The sequence below is a fragment of the Ceratotherium simum genome, chromosome 3 (assembly GCF_057802395.1).
Source record: "Ceratotherium simum simum isolate JZ-2026a chromosome 3, ASM5780239v1, whole genome shotgun sequence".
Lineage (NCBI taxonomy): Eukaryota > Metazoa > Chordata > Mammalia > Perissodactyla > Rhinocerotidae > Ceratotherium > Ceratotherium simum.
In genome coordinates, this window is record NC_141902.1 from 21,254,105 (window position 1) to 21,277,665 (window position 23,561).

The 23,561-nt window shown below is 35.2% G+C and overlaps 1 long non-coding RNA gene across 9 annotated transcripts in view; it reads right to left on the reverse strand.

The window, feature by feature from the left end:
- Nucleotides 1-23,561, reverse strand: part of LOC147917448 (uncharacterized) — a 168,172-nt gene that overhangs the window by 89,782 nt on the left and 54,829 nt on the right. For 7 of the 9 annotated variants that reach the window (XR_015549769.1, XR_015549763.1, XR_015549768.1 and 4 more), the window contains exon 2: nt 12,229-12,885. This is a non-coding gene — a long non-coding RNA (uncharacterized LOC147917448). The remainder of the gene's footprint in view (nt 1-12,228; nt 12,886-23,561) is intronic. The other 2 variants (XR_015549772.1, XR_015549773.1) reach the window with 2 other exon arrangements.

The window sequence follows — 23,561 nt, forward strand, 5'->3', positions numbered from 1 at the left end:
GGATTCCTCCTACCTTTCCCTTTCTTCCTGGTATTGTGGCTAAATACCAAGGTCACTTTGGTGCCAGGTGGCATAGGAGATGGTGGCATCTTGTCCTCCATTACCATCTGCCTATAGTGACATCCACGAAGGTGTATCCCGCAATCTAGTTCTGGAATTAAAATCCTCACAATAGCATCATCTGAGGGGTCCAATTCTCGTATGGTCTCATCATATGATCCATGCCACATACGCTATTGCAAGTCTCCTTCAATTTTTTTGATTCACAAGCTACGCCAACATCATCTAGAAAAACCATCTGTCTAGACCGTAAGTTTTGGTGCATGGAGAACACATTTAGCCATTTCATTTCTATTCTCTTCTGCCAAGAAGACATACAGAACCTTGGAGGCACAGATTTTACCCAATTTCAGATCCCTAAAGTTATCAGGGGATTCTACTTGGTCCCCATTCATTTCGAATCACCTCGAGTGAAAGAGGAGGGGATAAGAAACCCATACCAACATCTTGATTGTTGAACTTCTCCCTTCGGCTCTAAGGATCTTTCTCTAGTCTGGGGAGGATGCTATGAAAGAACTGCTTCTATGCGACCATGTATTTTGACCCTAATTTTGTTGTCTTATACCTGGATAGTAGCCTTTAAAATTTAAAAGGCAAGAATGTCAGGTCTATGCCTTTGTTCTGCTATTCCCTTGAGATTGTCCTGCCCTAAACAATGGGTGTTTCTTGTGTAGTTACCTGGAGTAAGAAAGAAAAGTGCCTCACTAAAGAAGGAGACAATATTTAACACTTTAAATGTTTTCAGTATTAGTCTTCAGCAACAGTTAGGTTAGTTTTCCAAACTTAATCATTTAACTAAAAGACAGCTTAGTAAGTACTAACTTATGTTAACTGTCTATGAAATTTCTTATAAGGATATAGTTTGAGTTTGCTTCATGTGGGATTTTCCTTTAGTTTATATGGAAAAATAGCATCACTAATTTAAAACCTGTCACAAGTAAAATTTATGCTATAGTAGAATAAGAGTAATGTGGGTTTACCGGAATTTACTCTTAAATACAACTGATGTGTTTAATTTAAAGAATGGAAAAGATTTGAGAGCTTAAATGAGGAATCATTATATTTTCAAGATATCAGTGATATTTATTCATGTATAACAACTGATTCAAATATCTTAAGTGAAACTGAGAATTATTCAGAATATTGTAGCCAAGGCAATTATCAAAGATGTTTCATATCAGTTATGATTTTATTGACAAGCTAGCACCAGCCATTGTGCTCTTTGCCATACAGAATTCAAAAACTGAAGACAAAATCATCTTGTGAATTTATAATAAAAGTAATCTAGTACATAGTAACGAGCAGTTCAAATTTTGTGGATTTGTAATTTTCAAGGTGGCTATTAGACTCAAATTCATTCAGCTCTCACAAGTAATTCTGTGAGGTATGCACAATGGTGTTTTTTTCATTTAAGTGATAAGCAATTAGACTCAAGGAGGTAAATTATTTACTTGAGGTCATAAGTCACAGATATTCAAAAGTAGGGCTAGAACTATATGTTTTGAATGATAATACATGGTTTTTCTACCTCAAAATTACAGTAGTAAAATCTGAATGAGAGTTTTACTAAACTTAGAGATGGATTCCACATGTTAGTAGCACAACTTAATTATGCACTCTTATGAAAGCTGTGATGGGGTTTATAGATTGTAATTTGCTAGGGCTGCAAGAGATTGCCCTATTTTCTGAGTAACACGTTATTCTAAAATATTTTAAAAGAAGTATAGTCTGTGCTTAATAATTCTTCCACAGTTTTATTTACATTACTAAAATGCTTACTATTGTTCTGATATTTTGCAAAAGTTTTATTTACATTACTAAAATGCTTACTATTGTTCTGATATTTTGCAAAGATAAACATATACCTACTTTTTTCCTGAAATATCATAAGTCCTAAGTTAGTCAAATCATGATTGACGAGGATTTATTGCATACTAACATATGAGTCTTCAATAAATGATGGTTATTCTTTTTAACTGGACTGCATAATTCAATAATTAAGGATGGAAACTATGGTAAATAGCGTGCAAACATGATAGAGATTTGAGCGACTGTTTTGTCCTCATAGATCATCAAAGATTTGAACAAATACAGAATTCAATACAGCTGTTCTTCAAATAAAACTAAAGGGGAAAAAAGGATCAGTTCAATTTCTATAAGCGAGATATTGAAATTACTTGAAACAGGCTTGTGGTAGCTATTCACTGGGGAGAATTGTTGTTAACTCAATAGAATCAAGTCCTGAGATGGAGGGGGAGAAAAACAAACCAATCAAGGCTAATGGTTCCTGATGAACCCAGATTAAACACAGAGATTGGTCTGGTTTAAATATACTCAAGGGAACAGTCCTTCAGATAAGAGTATCAGTTTTCACTCTGGGTCAATACGATGAAGAGTGTGCGGTTAAAAATCAGATATTGCAAGTGTATACAGCTTGAGTCAGCATGTCTGTTGTAAAAAAAAAAAAACTTGGCAATCAGAAGACACTCTGAGAGTACATGAAGAATTATAATTAATATAGTCAAATAGAAATTATTAAAATTAGAGAATTGAGAAAAATAGTTAAAAAATAAACATGCTACACAGTAAATTTTCTATATATCTATCTTAGAAATGGAAAAAATCATAACGATAAAAAATATGAAAATACTTATGCATAAACTTTGTCCAAAACGTCTAAGATTAAAATGAAGAAAACTTAAAAGTATTGAATAATATAAACACTTGAATAAACTAAAAGATATCTCTATACATTCATGATAAGTTTAAATACTGTAAAGATTTAATATTTTTCTCCAAATTAATTTCTGTTTTTCTCTAATTTCTAATTTCTATTTTTGTTAATCTTACAAAATGATGCTCAAATTTATTAAAGGATATATTGATAAAAGGCAAATAAATTAAATTAAAGGCTTTTCTGTAAGGATGTTCAATGCAGCATTGTTTAAAATAGTGAAAAATGCAATTATTTAAATATTTGAATTAATTACACTGCAACTGATGGCTATGATTTTTTAGGTATTAAAATTTATTTTTACAATAAATACATTGTTAGGTAAGTTATGAAATGCTATGTATATTATAAGGATGATTTTTATTTTTAAAATACTCTGGATATATATAATAGTTATATATATTTGTAGTTAGCAAAAATACTGGTCCAAAACCTCACTGCTCCCCTCTGGGGGCAGATAAATCTCCCAGGATGGGAGTTGAGAGAGCTAGTCACTACTTTATTTTAGGAACTGAGCAATCTTCAACTTTCATAACTGGCCCCTACCGTGCATTTCTATGTTCACGCTTCCTTCTTCAATCTGTTCCCATTTAATTTTTTCAAGGGAATAATCATAGTTTTGTCCACTGGTTACCAATACATTTATATATAAATATATTTATATATAAACATTTACTTATTTTTATATCTATCATTGCTAAGGTTTTGAGATAGGAAAGGAAGGCTGCAGTGGGATTTAACGCAGGATTTCAGGTGACTGCGTTTTTTTAGGGTTCTGAAAATATGCAATATGAATGACTTACAAGCTGTAACCTGTCCCTCTCTTCATTTTATTAACATGAGTTTACTATAAAAGCAAAAAGTTTACATCTGCTGAAAATATGTACATTCCACATGGGGTTCCAGCAGCTAAGTATGAGAAAAAAATCTAATTTGACTGGACTGCTGATTGATTTCCTAAAGTCCCATTGCTTTCGATTTCTCAGTGATGACATACTTCCCTGCAGTCAATATGCATGTCTTAATTTGTTTGCAGGAAAATTGGCCTCTTTTGCCTTCTCAAATCACACTCTGTAATCAATGGCTATGTTCTAAATGCAACTCAGAAATGTCTTTAGAAATCGAGGGTAATTTCAATAAATTATTTTTAGCCTGATGACCCTCTAGAAACTTATTATTACCATAGCAGAGCAACAAATTATTTTTTCTTCTTCCTTGCATCGGCAAACCAACAGATTCTACTACTACAGGCCAAAATTTACAGAGCAGTCATGTTATGAATATTTTGTTCAATAAAATCTATTCCCAAATCATTTTTGGAAACATGTCATAGTTATATTATTCTTGTGTTAGTTCCTATCTTTTAAAATATAGACATTTATTCTTCTGTCATTTGGTGCACCTGGTAAAGTAAATCTTCAATATCTGTTAGTGGAAAGAAATCTTAAGTTTTAGGAAAACCAAGGGCCATCTAATATTATTAAAAGATCCAGGGTGAGTGAGATACTTCGTCTTGGGATTTAAAGTCAAAATTAGATTACAGTAATAGGTAACAATTACAACTTAGAGTAAGCTATTTCACTTATATTGAGTGCTTCTGTGCCACAAGATAATTGATCTTTTCCAGAGATTGGTTAATGCACAATACTATTATTTTATTTGAATTACAGTATATCTGTATCATTTCAGTTATCCTCCGCTCAGGTAAACCTCACCAGTAGATGGCATATACTAGCAAGCCCAGAGTATAGATCTCTGACTTTGAGCACAGCACCTTAGTAAGTCATCATCCTTGATTGGTCTGTCCTACAAAAAACATTCCCTATAAGCAACAACAAATGCCACAACCTTGAAATCCTACAATAACAGTGGAAGGAGACCCTACATTAATGTCTAGCCACAATATAATCCCACAGTTAATCCATTTGGACAAAAGACAAGTGAAGAAACAATCAAAGCCAAAACCAGAATGCAGATACTGCCAGAACAATTACCAGAAATTATAGTTTGCAATAGGGTCACTTAACATAGGTCACAGAGTTCACCAAGACTGAGGCTCAGCCGTAGAACCACTGCTGATCACTCACAAGTATGATTCATTCACTCACTGACTCACCCAGTGCAAACTGGGCACCAGTGCTGCTGCAGGCACTGTTCTAAGAGTGGGGTTCAGTAGTGATCAACTTAGACAAAGTTCCTCCTCTCATGGAGCTTCAACTTTGAATGGAATCACGTACACAAAAGAATATATATATATATATATATATATATATATATATATATATATATATTCTTATAAGATCTTAAGAATATAAATATTTGTACACACACATATATATACACATATATACATACATATATATAAATGCAAAGTAATGATAGCCAGCCCTGGTGATCTAGTGGTTAAGACCTGGCGCTCTCACTACCTCGACGCAGGTTTGTTTCCCCACCAGGAAACCCAGATTCGCACCACCCGTCTGTCAGTTGTCATACCGCGGCAGCTGCGTGTTGCTGTGATGCTGAAAGTTATGCCACTTGTGTTTCAAATACCAGCGGGGTTACCCAAGGGTGGAGAGGTTTCAGCAGAGCTTCTAGACTAAGACAGACTAGGACGAAGGACCTGGCCACCCACTTCGGAAAAAAATGGCATGAAAACCCTATGAATAGCAGTGGAGCGTTGTCTGATATAGCCTGGAAGGTGAGACTATGGCACAAAAAAGACCACAGGGTCTGAATCAACTTGAAGGCACTAACAACAATAACAAAAGGTGATGAGTGCTCTGAAGACAAAGCAAAGTATGGAATTCTCAAACAACCACGTTTTCTTAGAAATATACTTGAATACAACTTCAGTATAATGTTATTAGAGCTATGAAACAAGAAACATTTTGTAGAGATCATTCATATTCATACTTATATAAGTAATTTTCCTGAACTTATTAGTAGGAGGATTAGTGCAAGATCCAAAATTTTTGAATGCTAGGCCTGTGCTTAGATATATGTCTCAGCTTTCAGCTTTCGTTAGCCATAGGCTACATTTAAGTTTAAGGATTATAGTATTACCTTAAGAAGAGCATTAGAATAAAACTCAGTAAATGAGGATTCTAGAGATTCAAGAGATCATGAGATCACGAGCAAATCTTAATCTCTTTGTGTTGGTTTCCTCTAACTAGCAAATGTGGATAAGCTCTTTCAAATAAATATAAAGGAGTGTTTGAGAATTTCTATTCAATTTAACTCAACACATCATGTACCAGATACTGTGATAAGCATAGAGGTACACTGAGGAAGACAACAAACACTAAATAATTCATTACAGGTGTTAAAAAAGTGGAGACTACCATATTCTAAAAGAAAGATAAGCCACTGTAAAACTTAAGTATAGACTTAAAGGATGAGTAAACGTTAGTGCATTTACTAAGTGGTGTATTGGAACTCTGAGGTTCCCTGGAAGAAAGGCCGTGTGTATTTATTTGTATGATAATAGTAGTGGAAGTCATATTATTATGACATTTTACCAGAAAATTTACAATAAGCCCAAAACTCTATATAAATGATACATATATGAAAATAAGTTTAGGTCTTGGAAGTTAATATCTTCCTCACTAAATTCTTGAGTGAAATGTGAACTAACTATTAAAATTTAAAACATGCCTAAACCTTACAAGTGTTTTCATAGACTGTGTTGAGAACATTCTTCCCATCTCTTCCTTTGCCTCTCATTTTTGCCTTATTTCACTCTCCCAAACAACCACACTAGTTACTAGACAGCACGATCAACATAAAGTAGCACCTGAAATTGTTCATTTTTGTACTGAAGTCACTGGAAAGAGAATGAACAGCTGTAAATAGTTTTCTCTTTAGAAAGCCTTCTAAGTTGTCAAAGAAAAAAAGAAACAATTTCTCTATGAACTTTGTTTTCTAAATTTTTTTCATAAATTTTGTAAAGCTGATCATTCCACTAAAAATGCCCTTTAATTTGATTTAAATATCAAGTTTTGATGATGAATCTGTATATATATTACATTGATAGAACAGAGAAATAAGATTTCTAGGGCTCACAAAAGCTACATCAATTTTCCATTAAAAGCTTCAGAATTCAGCTGATTTCATTTAGCAATAACCTAATTACTGAAAGTAAGGAAATAATAACATTCATTAATCTATTGTCTATTTTATATAAATTATATAATAAAATTCATTTACAATCATATGAATACAGGTTATAAATGACTTTGGTAATGTGTTAACACACTGAGAAACCCAATTTAACCTGTAAGTACATATTTCTTCACTTCAATTGTACAAAATCCATTCATCAAAGTGTTGCATCTACATTCATTTCCTACCAGTAGGAAAAAGTGGGGGAGGTCGGGGGAGGAAGGAGGATGAGAGGGAGAGGAGAGAGGAAGAAAAGAAAGAATTCCTGGTATTATATTCCTGCACCAAACTTTAGGCTTTTCAAATACCCAACACAAAATGGGAACCATTTAGTATGTTGTCATACTAAACATAACCAATAATGGCTCCAGTCCCTAGTTTCAGTTAAATGCTAAGAAATACAATTCTTGCTTTTACCTTTTGTTTTTCTACTAAGAGCTCCAAAGAGCCATTTCAAAAGTATTGTTCTATTAAAAGCTTGGCTCAGTTCCTCTTATCTGCCTTATTTGCATTTATGTTTGGAATAAGAATTTCATGACACAAAATTCTCAGTGTGCCCCTGATGGTCTTTTGAATTCTCCCCAGTAATAACTCACCTTATCTTCAAAAGATTAAAAAGGCCACTTCATCATCCCAAATGCCACAATTATTTTATCTCCTCAAAACTAACCTTTTTTTGCAGTAAAGTCGTAGAAGCACTGCTCCATCATAGGATAAAATAACCCCTACGGCATACTTCTTAGAGCTTTTACTTTCTATAGGAGTTGAGAGCAGAAGAAAAGTAACAATATTTTGCACTGCGAAATTCTAAGTAGAAGAAATGTGTCTTTTTGTTTTGTGTTGTTTTGCTTTATTTGACATTTAACAAGCCCAGGAAAATGGGAGATCTCTCCTCCAGGAGAACATGCTAGACAAGTGGCCGTAGTGAATCCTTCCCTTGTTGATCCCTAAAAGGAGGGCCATTGCCAAGTGTCCACGTATAGGCCAAAGAGGCCTATTTCAACAGTCAAACTAATTGAAAGATGCATCATTTTAATATCCATGTAAAATTTACATTCTACTCCTTTAAATATCCAGATGCTTTCATTTATTTAAAAAAAATTCCCAAACCTTCTAGTAATATTGAAGCTCCAGGGTGCCCTAACTCTCCAGTTTAGGTGAATTTAGAGAATCCCTGGCACACCACCACATAACCCCAGAAGAATTTATAGCCAAGTCTGAGATGCATAAACAAAGGTGATATTTTGGATGAGGAATACTAATTTACAGAAGAATTGCTAAATACGTGGCATAATATATCTTAAAAGGTTATATAGTCAAACCACAGTTTCTAGGTAAGATTATATTTGGCATAAATATAGTAATCGACCATTCTGTTTGAAAATCTCCAGAAGGGGAAATTACATATCCAACTATGTTAGTAAGTATAGTAGTCAAGAAATTATTCAAATCCAAAATGCCTTTCCCAGTTATAAATCATCTATTCCTATCCACCCTAGGATGCAATGAAGGACAGCTAGTAACTGCTACGACATTATCATTATCTCTTTAATGTTAGAAACCAATGGAAGTTGTTTTTTGTTAAGAAACAGTTGATTTTTACTCTAAACTGTGCAAGGCCTGTGAGGTGATAACAGCAGTAAAGATAGCGATAGACTTGAAACAACATCCTCAATACCTCTTAAAGCTCAGGAGGACGGAGAAACCAAGGCATTGTCCAATCCAAGGTCATGCAAAATAAAAAAATTAAAAAATGGAGTCAGTAGGAAGCCAACCCAGGGCTTTCAGTCTCCTGTTCTTGCTGCTTGAATAGTCTCACTATATTTAAAGTTCTTTTCCATTCAGGTAAGACAGAGCCCTATGGGATTCATTCCCCCTTTGTTCAGGCTGCTTAGCAGAGCCATACATTTCTATTGGCCCTGTTGATTAGGCATCTGCTTCCTCTGTGAGGATGGTTTGCTCTTGTGGAACCGTGTTTAGCAGCTGTTACAGTTCAGATGAGTGTTGACAGGATGAAAATTAAATTAACACCCAATAACATTTTAACACCTGGTCCAACAACTGCAATATCATTGAATTTCACCTTTTCGAAATTGCTTCGGGAGTTAATTCATCCTTACTTTGACTTTGACCTAAGGAGATACTCCTATAATTTTGCTTCAAAAGACTCTCCCTTGACTGTTCATTTATAATTTCCATGAATCTTCCCTCCGATCCGTGTTCAGCAACTGCATGGGCAGTCTCTGGAAAATACTCAGTAGATATATTCCATTGGAAGATGTGCCACTCTCTTGATTACAGCTAAGGAGTGAGCACAGACAGAAAATGCTAACCGAAGAGGAAGTATGTTTCACTGTAGCACAAGCCAGATTGATGGGCAAATAACCATCTACTCAGGGAAAATAAAGTTGGAAAGAATACAGGTTTCACACACTTGTGACTTCCTAAGAGTGGATTGGCTTGTGAATATGTTGGCAGGAGGATACAGAGCACAATCCTTAAGCTGGTAGCCTCTGGAGTCAGAAGGCCTTGTTTAAAAATTCAACTGTGCTTCTCTCAAACGTGTGACACTGTGTAAAATAATTAAATCCCTAAGCTTCAGTTTCCTCATAAAATCCAATTAATAATAGTACCTGCTTCATAGGATTGTTTCACGATTATCCAATCCACTTTATATGCATATATATAAATTACACAACTTAAGAGTTGTAAAACTCTTAAAGTGATAGTGCCCCATAGGGTCGACACATACTAAGTCCTAAGTAAATCTTAAGAACTATCATTATTTCACAGACTACCTGAATTGAAAGGGAGCTTTGAGATCATTCAATCCTAACCTCCCATTTTACTAAGTTAGCAAAAGGAGGTCCAATGACTTCCTCAAGGATCCATAGAGTCAGTGCTGAGAAACAAATCCAGGTTTCCTCATCAGAACTCTCATCTTCTTTTTATAAGACTGCTAGCTCCTTAATAGGCTATTTATTTAGAAAAGATTCTGTGACCATGCTATGTAACTCATTCACTTAGGCTCCTTTTATCTGTATTTCTCTTCCTCCTCTGGGAGAAAGAAATGATGTTATTTGCTATTTGCCAGGGCTATTAAGATGCATAGATAATAAAACTATCGTGCTATCATTTGCTGTTTATAATTCCCATCAGATGATAGATGTTCTGCCGAAGACAAATATAATGTAGTGCCTAACCTACATGAAGGCAAGGAAAAGATGTTACCATGCAACATAACCAGTAAACAATTGTTAGAAAATGATAATCCATTTAGTGGATTTTCCATGATCCTCACTTCTTTTCTTGTTTCTGTTGCCTTTAATTTTCGTGCTAATTATATTTGTAGGCAAGGAAGACTAGCAGAATGAAGAATTGCGTCTTTTAATATGGTTAGTGTTAGCATTTGTTAACAATTTTTGGCAATTGTTTTGTCTTTCTAGAGATTGATAGTGTAGACGGTAATGAGATTTTTGGATTAACTGTAAATCGTATTTATTCATCTACTTTTCCCACCTGCCTTTTCCTCTACCAATGCAGACTTTTTGTTTTTGTTCTTGTTGTTTTGTGATAGATTATTCTCCCCTAGTTTGTTTTGTTTTATTTGTTTTGCTTCTCATCCTGAATATACGAGAGTGATAATATAGACACAATTTGCAAGATACAATTTGGGGGTGATAATACTTTCACAAAATTATACTTTTTTAAAAAATTATTTTACCTTAATTCTTTTAAATAAAATATCCCAATCCTATATTGTTAAATTTGCAAAATTCAATGTAAGCATTAATTTTTCAGAAAATGTTTTCGTAAAAGGAGATACAATCGCATGGAGAAAAATAGAATGACAAAGCGGAGGGAGTATGAGGATCTAACTATTCTAACCTGCTAGTATGAGAAAAACAGTCTTCCAAAAGTGAAAATCAAATGGTGGGAAACAGTGAATGTTTTCAAAATGTTACGTAATTGCTTAATTGCCTCATTCTCCTAAATGGTTCCCTCTGTCCCTTCCAGCAAATAAAGACTTTGTTACCTTAACTCCAGAAAGGATCCAATCACCCTGGGGAGAGTATATACACAACTTGAAATACAGAAACATTAAAGATATATAATATGCTTGGGAACACATCTATCACTGATCCCTTCTATATTTCCCAGATAAAGGTATAAATATCCTGACAGGTGTATTTTTCATGAAAAATAATGAGACTAAAAACAGTAAAGAAAATTTCTAGCCACCTGAGTATGCTCTTATAATAGGAAGAAAGGTTACACGATTCTCAAATTCTCATAGATATGATAGTGGTTTTTATCAATCACTTGCAAGTCTAATTACTTAGCATCTGAAAGTACTCCTAGTAAAACTAATATATTTACATCACGATCAGCATTAATATTTTAGTGCTGAATGAGGAGTGAGAAAAGGAAATTTTTATAAACCTTCAACTAAAATATTGTTGGACATTCTTAAGAAGCCTTGGCAGTGAAAACTTTTTTTGGAATATTTTAATTATTCTGCACTACAAAGAGATGTGATCATCTAGGAAAACAAACTATTGTTTCCTAGGAGAAAAAGGGAGGCAAGGGAAAAGAGTAATAAAAATCAGGAAAAGTATTTTAATGCCAATATATGTAGTTATCAAGTAACATTTTATAAAATCATAGAACTGGAAGGGTTCTTAATATTTCATTCAATCCATACCCATGCCTCCTGGAAGGAGACAGAAAATCAGAAAAAGGGGCAAAACAACTATAGAATCTTGAATCAAAAAAAGCAGTTCATCAGTCTCTGGTTTTCTTTAGAAATGTTCCAGACATGGGGAAAATCACATTACTTTAAATGCTGTCATGTTCATAATTTATTTGTCCAGTTGTACACAGTATGATCATTTTTTCAACCAGAGCAGGTAGAGCCCCTCTGCCATTCATCAGACAAAAAAAAAAATTCATTCATTCATTAAAAATTCATAGAATCACAAACCTAGAATTAAAGCTGAGGATCATCTGATAGGAGTGCTTCATTTTACAGATGAAGAGACTATGACTGTAAAAAGTGACACATTTTGCCCACGGTCACACATAGAAAAAAACAAAGATTCAAATGGAGGGATGTTAGCTGTCGGGTCAACATTCATTTTATGACACCAGACTAATTGCACAGCTTCCTTTATTATTTGTTATCAACACCCAAATGGCAGCATAAACTAATAGGAGTCTGAGAAAACTCTAGGACCTTTTCCTCTGTTTGCCAAAGAGAATCGAAATCTTACCGTCTGGGTCGTGAGTCTGACATGGTACGGGAGAAGCCATTCATTCAGATGTTTGCCAGCTTGCTCCTACAGTGCTCTCACCTGCTACAGTGGAAGATTGCTAATAACTATATATCCTAATCAAGAACACTTTGGAAGTGAATGTTTGAATTTATATATTTGATGCCAACATATATTAGCAGAAAAATTACATATGTACAGATTGGATATGAAAATTAATCAAGATATTATTTCTTGCATATATAAATAATATACTGTTCCAACAAAAGACATGGCCACTATTGGAGCTCTCTAAGTCTCTATTTTGGATATCTTATAGAACGATGACACTCAGACCCCCGTTTTGCTATTGGCTTGTCCTCATCTCAATAGACTTTTTAACTTTTTAGATATTTCCCTGATTTCACTTTTAATATAGTCCCATTAAAAAAATAATAAGATTCTCTTGGTAACTGGAATTCAATTTTCTTTACGAAAGATCACCAAGAAAGCAAAGAGTCCCATTTTCATCAGCATTTAGACTAGGGATACCAAGAATATAATGTCATGACCTGGGAACTCTGCAGTGAGACTGTTCTTTAAAGCTGTCTTGACAGATTCACTAATTAAGATGTCGTGTTGCAGTGGCACATCATACCCATCCACATGAAACACAACCTGTAGAAAGAAAAAGCAGAGAAAGACACGGTCACTCTTTGGCTGATGTTTTATTTATTGCGTCACCACCAAATGTTAGGTAAACAGAGGAGCAGATTTTCTCTTACTTAGAACCATGAGAGGAAAAGTCCTTTATCTAGAGATTATGATTTAAGGTTTTATTATCAAACTGGGAATAATAAATGTAGTCATATCTGCTTTCAGTGAACAATCAAGCTTAACACATTTATACAAATATAGCCTTCCTAAGAAAATAGATATTGAAACTGAAACTCCTAGAAGTTCATAAAACTCGGACTCAAGGGAAATTGCCTTTAAAATCATTTACATACCCAGGATGAGCTTCAAGATGAACTAAGAGAGTAAGTGAAAAAAACAAATATAACGTATCTCTAAAGTTATATTAAGTATAATAAAAAAACAAAATACATATTGTCATCTAATACAAAATTTTACAAATTCAATCTATTTGATTCATTTTGGTGATCAAACTCAAAATATATAAAATTATTTAAAATATTTCCCGGGCCCACCCCGGGGCTTAGCAGTTAAGTGCGGACACTCCGATACTGGCGGCCCGGGGTTCGGATCCCGAGCGCCCACAAAGGCATCGCTTCTCCGGCCATGCTGAGGCTGCGTCCCACGCAACTAGAAGGATGTGCAACTATGACATACAACTATCTACTGGGGTTTTGGGGGGAAAAAAAGAAGGAGGATTGGCAATAGATGTTAGCTCAGAGCCGGTCTTCCTCAGCAAAAAGAGGAGGATTAGCATGGATGTTAGCTCGGGGCTGATCTTCCTCACAAAAAAAATAAATAAATAAATAAATAAATATATATATATATATATATACTTCCCATCTAAGCTACTGGTATTTGTGTGGAAAGAATGAGTTACCAAATATTTGAAAAGTAATCACACATTCTGAACAATCTCACAAACTGTAATATGATTGGTGCAGAAAGATAATAGTTGAATGTGAAATACTGAATGTGAATAGTTGAAATTTTTTTTCTTTGTTCTTGTTACATTTTATTGGCATCACGTTTATCTCTTTACAGAAGAATTTGCCAGGATGTAGACCTTTGGAAAAAGGGAAAGTGCTTTGTTAAACAAGCTACAATGCTGGGGCAGATCCCAAGGAGGGGAAGAACCACTAGAGTTCCATACCAAAGAAACAGGCTAATTAATGATGGGCAATATTGAGGAGGTGGTGGGGAAAAGGAGAAAAAGGACGGTTAACCTAAAGATACCAGGACCCTAAAGGAGCGCCTTCTAGAACAAAGGTAACTTTTTCTTATTACAGGACTAACAACAGTAAGCTCCGGCAGTTTCTATATTACAATCAACTTTTGTTCGACATTTGAAACTCAAAATGCATTTACTTACAAGCTCATACAATAAAGTATGAATAGCAACCTTGAGTGTATTTAACCCATAATGCAGCTAACCTGTCCAAAACTAGCATTAGGGATGGAGAGTTAGTATCAACAGCAAAATTTCATGGCTGCAACAAGGGGGGTTCCATTAGGGAGAATGTTCATAGATTCGGGCATTATTTATATATATCTAGATGTTGACTTTCTTTTTAAAGCTTGCTAAAAAGTATATTTCTAACTTGTCTTCTAATATCATCCCATCTCAGGATCTACATGACTTTACATTTAAAAATGCTTCTTGAAGTAACTTCATTTGTTTAGATTTAATCAATTTCTCCCATTCCTATTCTTAACGGAGATGGAAATTCCATGTCCACCATCTCCAAAACAATTTCTAATTGTAATCTTTAAAGTCATTGTAATTGTTCAGGTCATCTGAGAAGCAGACACCAGATGGGATTAGCCTTTCAAGAGACTTGTTACAGAAACACCTGCAAATAAAGGGGAGGAAACGGGAGCAGGCAGAGAAAATCTTCACACTGCAACGCAGTCTGACATCTTTGAAAGGCGTGGGGTGAGAAGGAGGATTGGGCAGGTAGAGTTCAGACTGCAGTGCAGCTCTAAGAAAATCTCAGACAGAAACATAGGAAGCTCCCAAACCAGACCTGCCCGCTAGAGGAGTCCAATATCTCATCTGAATGGGCCAACACTAGTATTCCTGCTGTGTTCAATCATTGGCTGAGAATATCCTAGGGAAGTGTGACCTCATGGTAGACATGGTGCTGAATCCAGAGAGGTGGCAGCTGGATGTGCCTTTAACTATGCTCCCCACAGCAGGAGATCTGAGGTGACTTTCCATGACTGCCACAGTAGTTTTTGGACTCTTCCTGCATCTTTAAAAGGAGGTCTGAACTGTGTCCTAGAATGTGAAGATACTTTATAAATGTCCAAAAAATGTGCCAGAATATGCATATCAGTTTACCCTCCAACTGGAGATAAGGATTCTACCAATATCACAGTGACAGAGGAATTAAACGGACACTACGCAGATTGCCTGCTGACAAACACTGTACATGGACAAATATATCTCTTCATTTACATGGGAAATTAAAAGAAAACCCAAGGGTGCTACTTCCCGACATTCACAGGTGTGTATTTTATTTTTCTCTTGATTGCTGAAACATAACTTTGAATAAGTTTTTTCAATTTTTCAGTAAGAGTAACATGCTTCTTAAGAATGTGTATATCCAAGAATTCCTTTCTATCACTTTTTCTGGAGAAGAGATAAAGGATTTATAGCCTAATTAATGATAATGCCCCATAGGGTGAGGCCCATTTGTCTCCCCTCACATAATTCTTACAGGACCAAGATAGAACTACAAGCATCTGCTGAGTATGTAGGGACATGGGGTTTGAGGGTGAGAAGTTCCGAGTCCACTGAGGAACAACTGGAGACATGAACTTAACTACATAGAAACTGTGGTGGTGACATGGACTAGCTTTTCCAAACTTCATTTTCCTCTCCTCTTAGAGAGATTAGAAGGCTAAAATTCATATGACTTAAATTACTTTGGAAACTAGGTTCCTAGAAGTGAATTAGTTGTATTCGCATCACATTTGGGAGCTAGTGGCGGCTAGCAAGCAAACTCTCACAGGAGTGTTTTTGCCCCTGACGTGCTGAAGGTTCCACTCCCTCGTCTCTGACCGCCTGGATGTACGGTGGCAATGGTAGTAGCCATGGCAATAGCAGGCTTTTGCTCTGTCTTTCCCGCAGCTATGGTGTTGTGATCTTGTAACAAGTAGTCCAATGGCAACCTCCCTACAATGCTTTTGTAAATACTTAACTCCCTTATGCAAACACCCTGTAGTAAGTCTCTTTCTGCTTGGTTGCATTTTCCTCAACAGAAACCTTAACCGATACAATGAGTATAAGAGAGAATTACGTGTTTGACAGGGAGGTAAATGGACTGAAACCATAGGGTAGAGGACTATGGAAGGACCATACTTGCATCAAGATGGAAAGTTAATATGAAAGAGTCATGATTTTGCTAAAGATCTACCAAAGAAGCACAGCTTAGGTGTAAATCCTGGGGAAGGGGATTCCTGGGAGGGACTACTGTAACGTATAAAAACTCATGGGTAGATTTTGATGGGGATAGGCAGAGGAAGGGTTCCAGGGACCAGTTCCTAGTACTTAATGATAATACATCCTTGTGTTGTAGAGCACTTCGGAGTTTACAAAGTGGAACCATCTGAGCATTTTTCCACTAGGGCTCTAGACAAATTGAGCTAAATATGAGAAATATTATTACCTGTTTTGTAGAAAAGGAAACTGGGGCTCAAAGAGATTTTCATAATTGGCAAGCAGCAGAATCTAGATAAAAACTGTTTTTTGGTTCTCAGTATATTTTATCCAGTACAGTGCGTTCTCTCCACATAATCCCTCCCGTACAATAGTAAAGTGTTTTTTGAAAATATGATTTGAACTCATAGATGAAATATCTAGATACTGTATAGAAATTAGAAGAAATCTGAAAAAAATCTTCACATTCACTCAAATAAATAAGAGAATACACTTATCCTTGATCTTTCAGCACAACAACTAAAACTTGCAACAGCAGGTCTAACAGCAGCCTCACTTTCCACGTCTAAGAGCATCCTGAGAGTGCATATATGCTTTCATTTTTGTCTTCAAAAGACACTACACTTCTTCCTCCCTTGGGGTACTGTCATTACCCATTTGTTCCTACTCTTGGTGATTGTACCTCTCCATTCCACACTCATTTGTACAGATTCAGAGTTACTGAATTTTTTTATCACTGAGTATCATGCAATACTACCATGTGGGATTTAAGTAAACACCTTACTTAAGTAAACACTTACTGCAGACAGTAATGTGCACAGCACAAAGGTAATATGTTTTATGAGATATATTAGCACGGATTATACTTCAGGGTAAGCAACAGAATAGAAGCTAAAGAAACAGAGGTGTGCAATCCATCTCACAGCAGTTATCTAGCACAGACAACCCAGACTCAGTGCTTTTGATTCCACAATTTGAAGTGACATGCAATTCACATTTATTCAATCCAAAAAATATTGCAATTTAATAAAATGTAAGTAGAATTAAATCTATATATTATACTTCTACTAAGAGAAATTTTCTGTGGAGAGGGTTACTACAGTTTATATTCAGTATTACTTAAACTTATAAAACAGTTTTTCTACCATGTAATGAGCATCAAATATGTTCCAGGAACTATACTAGGTGTTTCACATAAATTATCACATTTATGCTTCACAGTAATTGTATACAATATTAAAATTCACATTTGTATTTAGATAAACATGCATAAAGTTTAAGAAATCTTCTTAAAACCACATGATTAATAAGTGGTAGCACAAAATTTGAAATTGAATAAATATCTGCACATATGACTAAGCCAGACAAGCTCTCGAGGCTCACACTGGCAGAAACTGTCATACATTACATTGAACTAGGTCATCTGGCTCATTTTTAATCTAAAACCATCAAAAAATACTTTCCGAATTTCTCTTCCATTCAACCCACCTAGAACAGCCAACTTTGAAGGATGAAATTAGTGAATTAGATACAAATCCTGCTATAAGCATGCTGAAGTTGGTAGGCAGGTAAGACCCATACTAACAATGACACAATGAGGGAAGTGATGTAAACCCTAAGAAACAAACAAATGTAATCCTTCAGAAGTCCACAGAAGAAATTATTATGTTTTTCTGCTAAATCAGGTATGACTCTGTGTAAGTGACAGCATATGAGCCAGGCCTAGAGGGATGGGTGAAATTTAAAGTCAGATAATAAGAAGTGTTGGTAAGGACATGGAGAAATTGGAAGCCTCATACACTGCTGGTGAACATGCAAAACGGTGCAGCTGCTTTGGAAAATAGTCAGGTAGTTCATCAATGAATTAAACATAGAGGTATCATATGACCCAGAAATGCTACTCCTGGGTATATACCCAAGAGAAATGAAAACATATGTCTATAAAAATCTTGTGCACAAGTGTTTATAGTAGCATTATTCATAATAGAAAAAAGATAGAAATAATCCAAACGTCCATCAACAAAGGGATAAAAAAATGTGGTATGTCCATACAGTGGACTATTATTCTGCTGTAAAAAGGAATGAAGTACTGATACATGCAACAACACAGGTGAATCTTGAAAACATTACGCTATACGAAAGAAGCCAGTCTCAAAAGTCCACACGTTATATGATTCTATTCATACAAAAATGCATAATAGAGAAATCTATAGTGACAGTGGTTGCTTAGGACTGGGGAGGGAGATGAGTGGATAAGGGTATGATAGCTAAAGGGTATGGGGTTTGTTTTTGAGGTGGTGAAATAGAGGAAAAATCTTTCCTGACACAAGAAACAGCATAAGCCCCCCAAAAAGATTTAGCAATTTCATTTGTTTTTGCCTTGCCCTATTATTGCTTTTTGTAGCATGCTGTTTTAACAACATAGTGTTTATACAGAACATTACCTATCTAAAAACTGACATTTTTTCTTATTTGTACTATTAAGATATAACCGAACTTAAAGTCATCATAAAATCCTCCCTTACACCTTTCCTTCCATGCTTAAATTACAGTTAGCCTATTATTATTTGTTTATTTTGATTTATAGTTGTGTGTTCTGGTATATTTGTTTTCTATTGCTGTGTAACAAATTACAACAAACAGAGCAGCTGAAAATAGTATCTATTTATTATCTCACAGTTCTGGAGGTCAGAAGTCTGGGCAAGCATGGTGGGGTTCTCTGCTCAGGGTCTCACAAGTCCAAAATCAAGGTATCAGCAAGACTAGGCTTTTATCTGGAGGCTCTAGGAAAGAATCCACTTCTAAGCTGATTCAGATTGTTGGCTGAATTCAGCTCCTCGATGTTGTAGTACTAAGGTTCACGTTTCCTTGTGGGCTGTGGACCAGGAGTTACTCTTAGCAACTAGAGTCCTTACACACAGTCCTCTCCATTTTCAAAGCCAGGAATACAACAGCACATCACATCTTTACTGTGCTTTGAATATCTCTGACTTTCCTTCTGCCACCATCAGGAGAAAACTCTCTGCTCTTAAAGGGCTCGTGTGATTAGGTTAGGCCCATCCCTATACTCTTTCGATTAACTCAAAGTCAACTGATTAATAATTTTAATTACATCCGAAAAATCTCTTTTTCAGTGTAAGGTAACGTAATTAGGGTATGTTATCTCATCATATTCACAATCCCAGGGATTATAGCAGGAAATCTTGGGGGTCCATTTTAGAATTTGATCTACTACACCCGGTTTAAATGAAAAGATTTCTATGGACAAGTAAACTTTAGAAATACTGTCTAAGAAATGATAAGTAGATTTCTTTTCTCTTCACAACATCTCCACATGCTTAACTGGTTTCTGTACATTATTATTTTCTAAGAAGGGAATACTCTGTGCCGGTCTTTTTCAAATTGTATATCATGTGTCATTATATCAATTTAGTTCATCATAACCAGCACTGATGATAGAAAAATGAAATTGAATAGAAATTATTAGAATCAATCATAAGAGGTTAAAGGTATTTTTATGAACGATAATTTATTCATCATATATGTAAATATGCCATATTCATTCACATCACATTTATTCACATATTCATTATACGTGTTTATCATGTGTCAGGCAATGTACTAAGAATTTTACCAAAATTAACAAATAATGTCTTAATAATAATCTTCACTGATAACGAAACTGAGGCACAGAGAGCCTAGCCAAAGGTGACACAGTTAGCAAATGGTGGAGCCAGGATATGAACCCAAGGTCCACCTGGGTTTCTAGAATATAACTAATCTAGGTCAGTGCTCTTAAGCTCTATAGTCGTGCTCTAAGTTTTGCTTTTATTTAACTGGTTTTATGTTAAATATATTTGAAAAATAACATTCTATGTAATATTTCCCCAAAATAGATTACATTGAAATCTTTTGTTGAGGCCATCTATCAAGTTCATCATTGATCTTGAGAAACACGGCTTTAGAGATACTTCTGGGTTTATAGCATAACAAAATTGTGAATCGTACACAAATATTTAATTTATAAATAAATTTCAGTAACTTAAAAACCAACTCTGTCATCAAGTGTTGCAAAATATTTTAGAAATCCATTTAAATAGTCTCTGTCATTTCAATATTTTATGGAGAGAACTCAGATTCAGATAACCTTCAATGATTATTTAGTTTATAAAACAGACCAGGAATTCACTGAGGTAAAGAAATTCTCACTTCCCAGATTCAATTGTACTCACAGAAGCAAGAGTAAAAGGTATTAAATACATACCATAACATATTAAGCAGCATGTAGAAGCAATGAACTGCATACTTAGAGCAATACGGAAGAATCTTTAGTGTGTGTGTGTGTGTGTGTGTGTGTGTGCGCGCGCGCGCGCGCGCGAGGAAGATTGGCCCTGAGCTAACATCTGTGCCAGTCTTCCTCTATTTTGTATGTGGGATGCCGGCACAGCATGGCTTGAGGAGCAGAGTGTAGGTCCACACCCAGGATCTGAACCCACAAACCCTGGGAGGCCGAAGCAGAGCACTTGAAATTAACCACTGCACCACTGGGCCAGCCCCAATATGGAAGAATCTTAAAAACATATTGTTAAGTTAAAAAAATAGATGGAAAAAGTCTAAATCACTTAGGTAAAGATAAAGGGCATACATACAGACAGACAAATAAAAATGCCATGTATTTTTTTTTCCAAAATGTGTACATATCTACAATATAATGGGTGCAGATAAGGTTCAAAAATATTTAAAATATTAGAGATACCACCAGCAGTGATTTAAAAATTATCATGACCACACACTTCTGCCATGGAGCCTTGCCAAATCCTGGCTTTGGTGCGGAAACTATCTACTGGCTTTCACTCCCAGGAGAACTCAGGTGGTTTCCTCCCCTTCCCACCTTCCGTCCTTGACTCGCATATTCACAGCCATTGATTATTCAATTCATTAATTAAGCATAAGATTAGCGATTGCACCACCCTATTTAACTGATGTGTGTGCTCCTTAGAAAGTCATCCGTGTAAAGTATAGGTCATATTTTTTCAGTTGGTTACCTATGATATAAGTGATCATTTCTTCTAGAAGTTAGGCATCAAGTTTTCAGGAAAGAAAGTTACATTCTGGGCCAGCCCGGTGGCGTAGTGGTTAAGTTCATGCACTCCACTTCAGTGGCCTGGGGTTTGCGGGTTTAGATCCCAGGGGTGGACCTACCCACTGCTGGTTAAACCACACTGTGGTAGCATTAAACCATGCTGTGGCAGCATCCCAGATACAAAATAGAGGAGGATGGGCACGGATATGAGTTCAGGGCCAGTCTTCCTCAAGCAAAAAGAGGAAGATTGGCACAGATGTTAGCTCAGGGCCAAACTTCCTCATAAAAAAAAAAAAAAAAAAAAAGCAGAATACACAAAAAAAGAAAGTGACTTTCTATAGTAACATGGTTTCTATAAGAATATCAATTTAAATTGCAGATTTTGAGGTATCTTTTCATGAATATAAATTCTCGTAAATTCAGTGTATCCATAGATTTTTGAGGGCTAAAAAGTTAAGTTAATATATTCTTTAATATTTGCCTGTTTATTTAATTAGGATAAAAACTGAGATTATTCATGAAAATTCACATCAAATGTCTATATGTTTCCAAAGCATTTTTCATTAATAATGACTTAAAAATTTCCTGAATGTATTTCTAGAAGTCACTTGTATAAACCACTATATACAAAAAGTTTAGCTAAAATAACCCAATTATAACAGAGAATCTCCTAATCTCAAAAGCAAAGAAATAGCAGTCATGACATCTATGATTTCTGTCATTCATTTACTATAACAATCAAAAAGATAACAATACTTCAAATTCTCGCTATGCCAAGATTTGATGATGTCATTCTATGTTATTTGGACAGAAGTCATATGAAAAATTTTCATTGAACTTATAGCAAAGAGGAAAGCTCAAAAAGCTGAATATGTCAGCTATAGGGTGACACTACTCATTGAGAGTGCTCATTCAGTGGTGAATCCTCGCTTTGTGGTATAGTATTACTCACTGCAATGGAAAGAGTGTAACACTTCCTCAGGTTCCAGCTTAGGTCATAAATATGCAAACTCCTTTCTGACATTCTTATTTAACACTAAGAAATATCTTCCAGATGTTACTTTAAAAATTTAACGGTCCTAAAAAATTAAAGTTTGAACAACAAATATTTGTTTACACTTAATTTGATGAATGAATGAAACATAATATCCTAGAATAGTTATGATCTAAAAGAAGCTTCCCTTCTCCATGCAGGCAGATGTATGATAGGTTACCTTGCAGAAGCTGAGTTACCCATTGGTGGCCCCAGCCTCTATTATACTTCAATAACACACTATAGTACTATATCCTTGAGAATATGAGTATGTTCTCTCACGTAACAAAAAAGTTTACAGATAATACCATCAAGACAGTTGCACTGATTGAGGGGAATCCTTTCACAATGTATATCTATATAAAATCACCACAATGTACACTTTAAATATTTTACAATTTTATATGTCAATTATACTTCAATAAAGATGATTTTTTTAAAAAAAAGACTGTTGTATTGAGTCAAATAAAGTCTTAGGAACAATATTTCAAAAATAAATATGATTTGGTACACCAGGAAAGAGAAGTGTTGGCCTGCTGTCTTGCAAGACCTTGGATTAATATTCACTTTGGTTGATAAGGTTCAGAAACAAATCACATTTTCATCAATACTTTCCTTAATTAACTCTCGTACATTCTGTCTGTCTATTCAGATGGATTCTGCAGTGCTATCCTGTAAATTGACTAAAGAGAAGGACAATTGATTGAAACTCAGAGAAACAGGCTTCCTTGAGACAAAAGAATTTATAGACCAAGAAGTTAAAAAGTCCTAAAATATCCCAGATATTTTAGCACAGATTCAAATGTAGTTTCAGTGAAGCAAGGTAAGTTCTAGAGATCTGTTTTACAACATTGTACCAATAGTCAACAATACTGTATTGTACACTGAAAAATTTGTTAAGGTCAATCTCATTTTACGTGTTCTCAATAAAATAAAATAAAATATAAAATAAAATTTAAAAATAAAATAAAATTACTGGGATTCAACAATGAGTGCTTTATTGTGCATACCTCCAGCTTTAATTAGAGCCCGATTTCTCTAAAGAGTAGTCTACTCCACCTTTTACTTTTTCTCCTTCTTGCCACTTGCTCTTTATT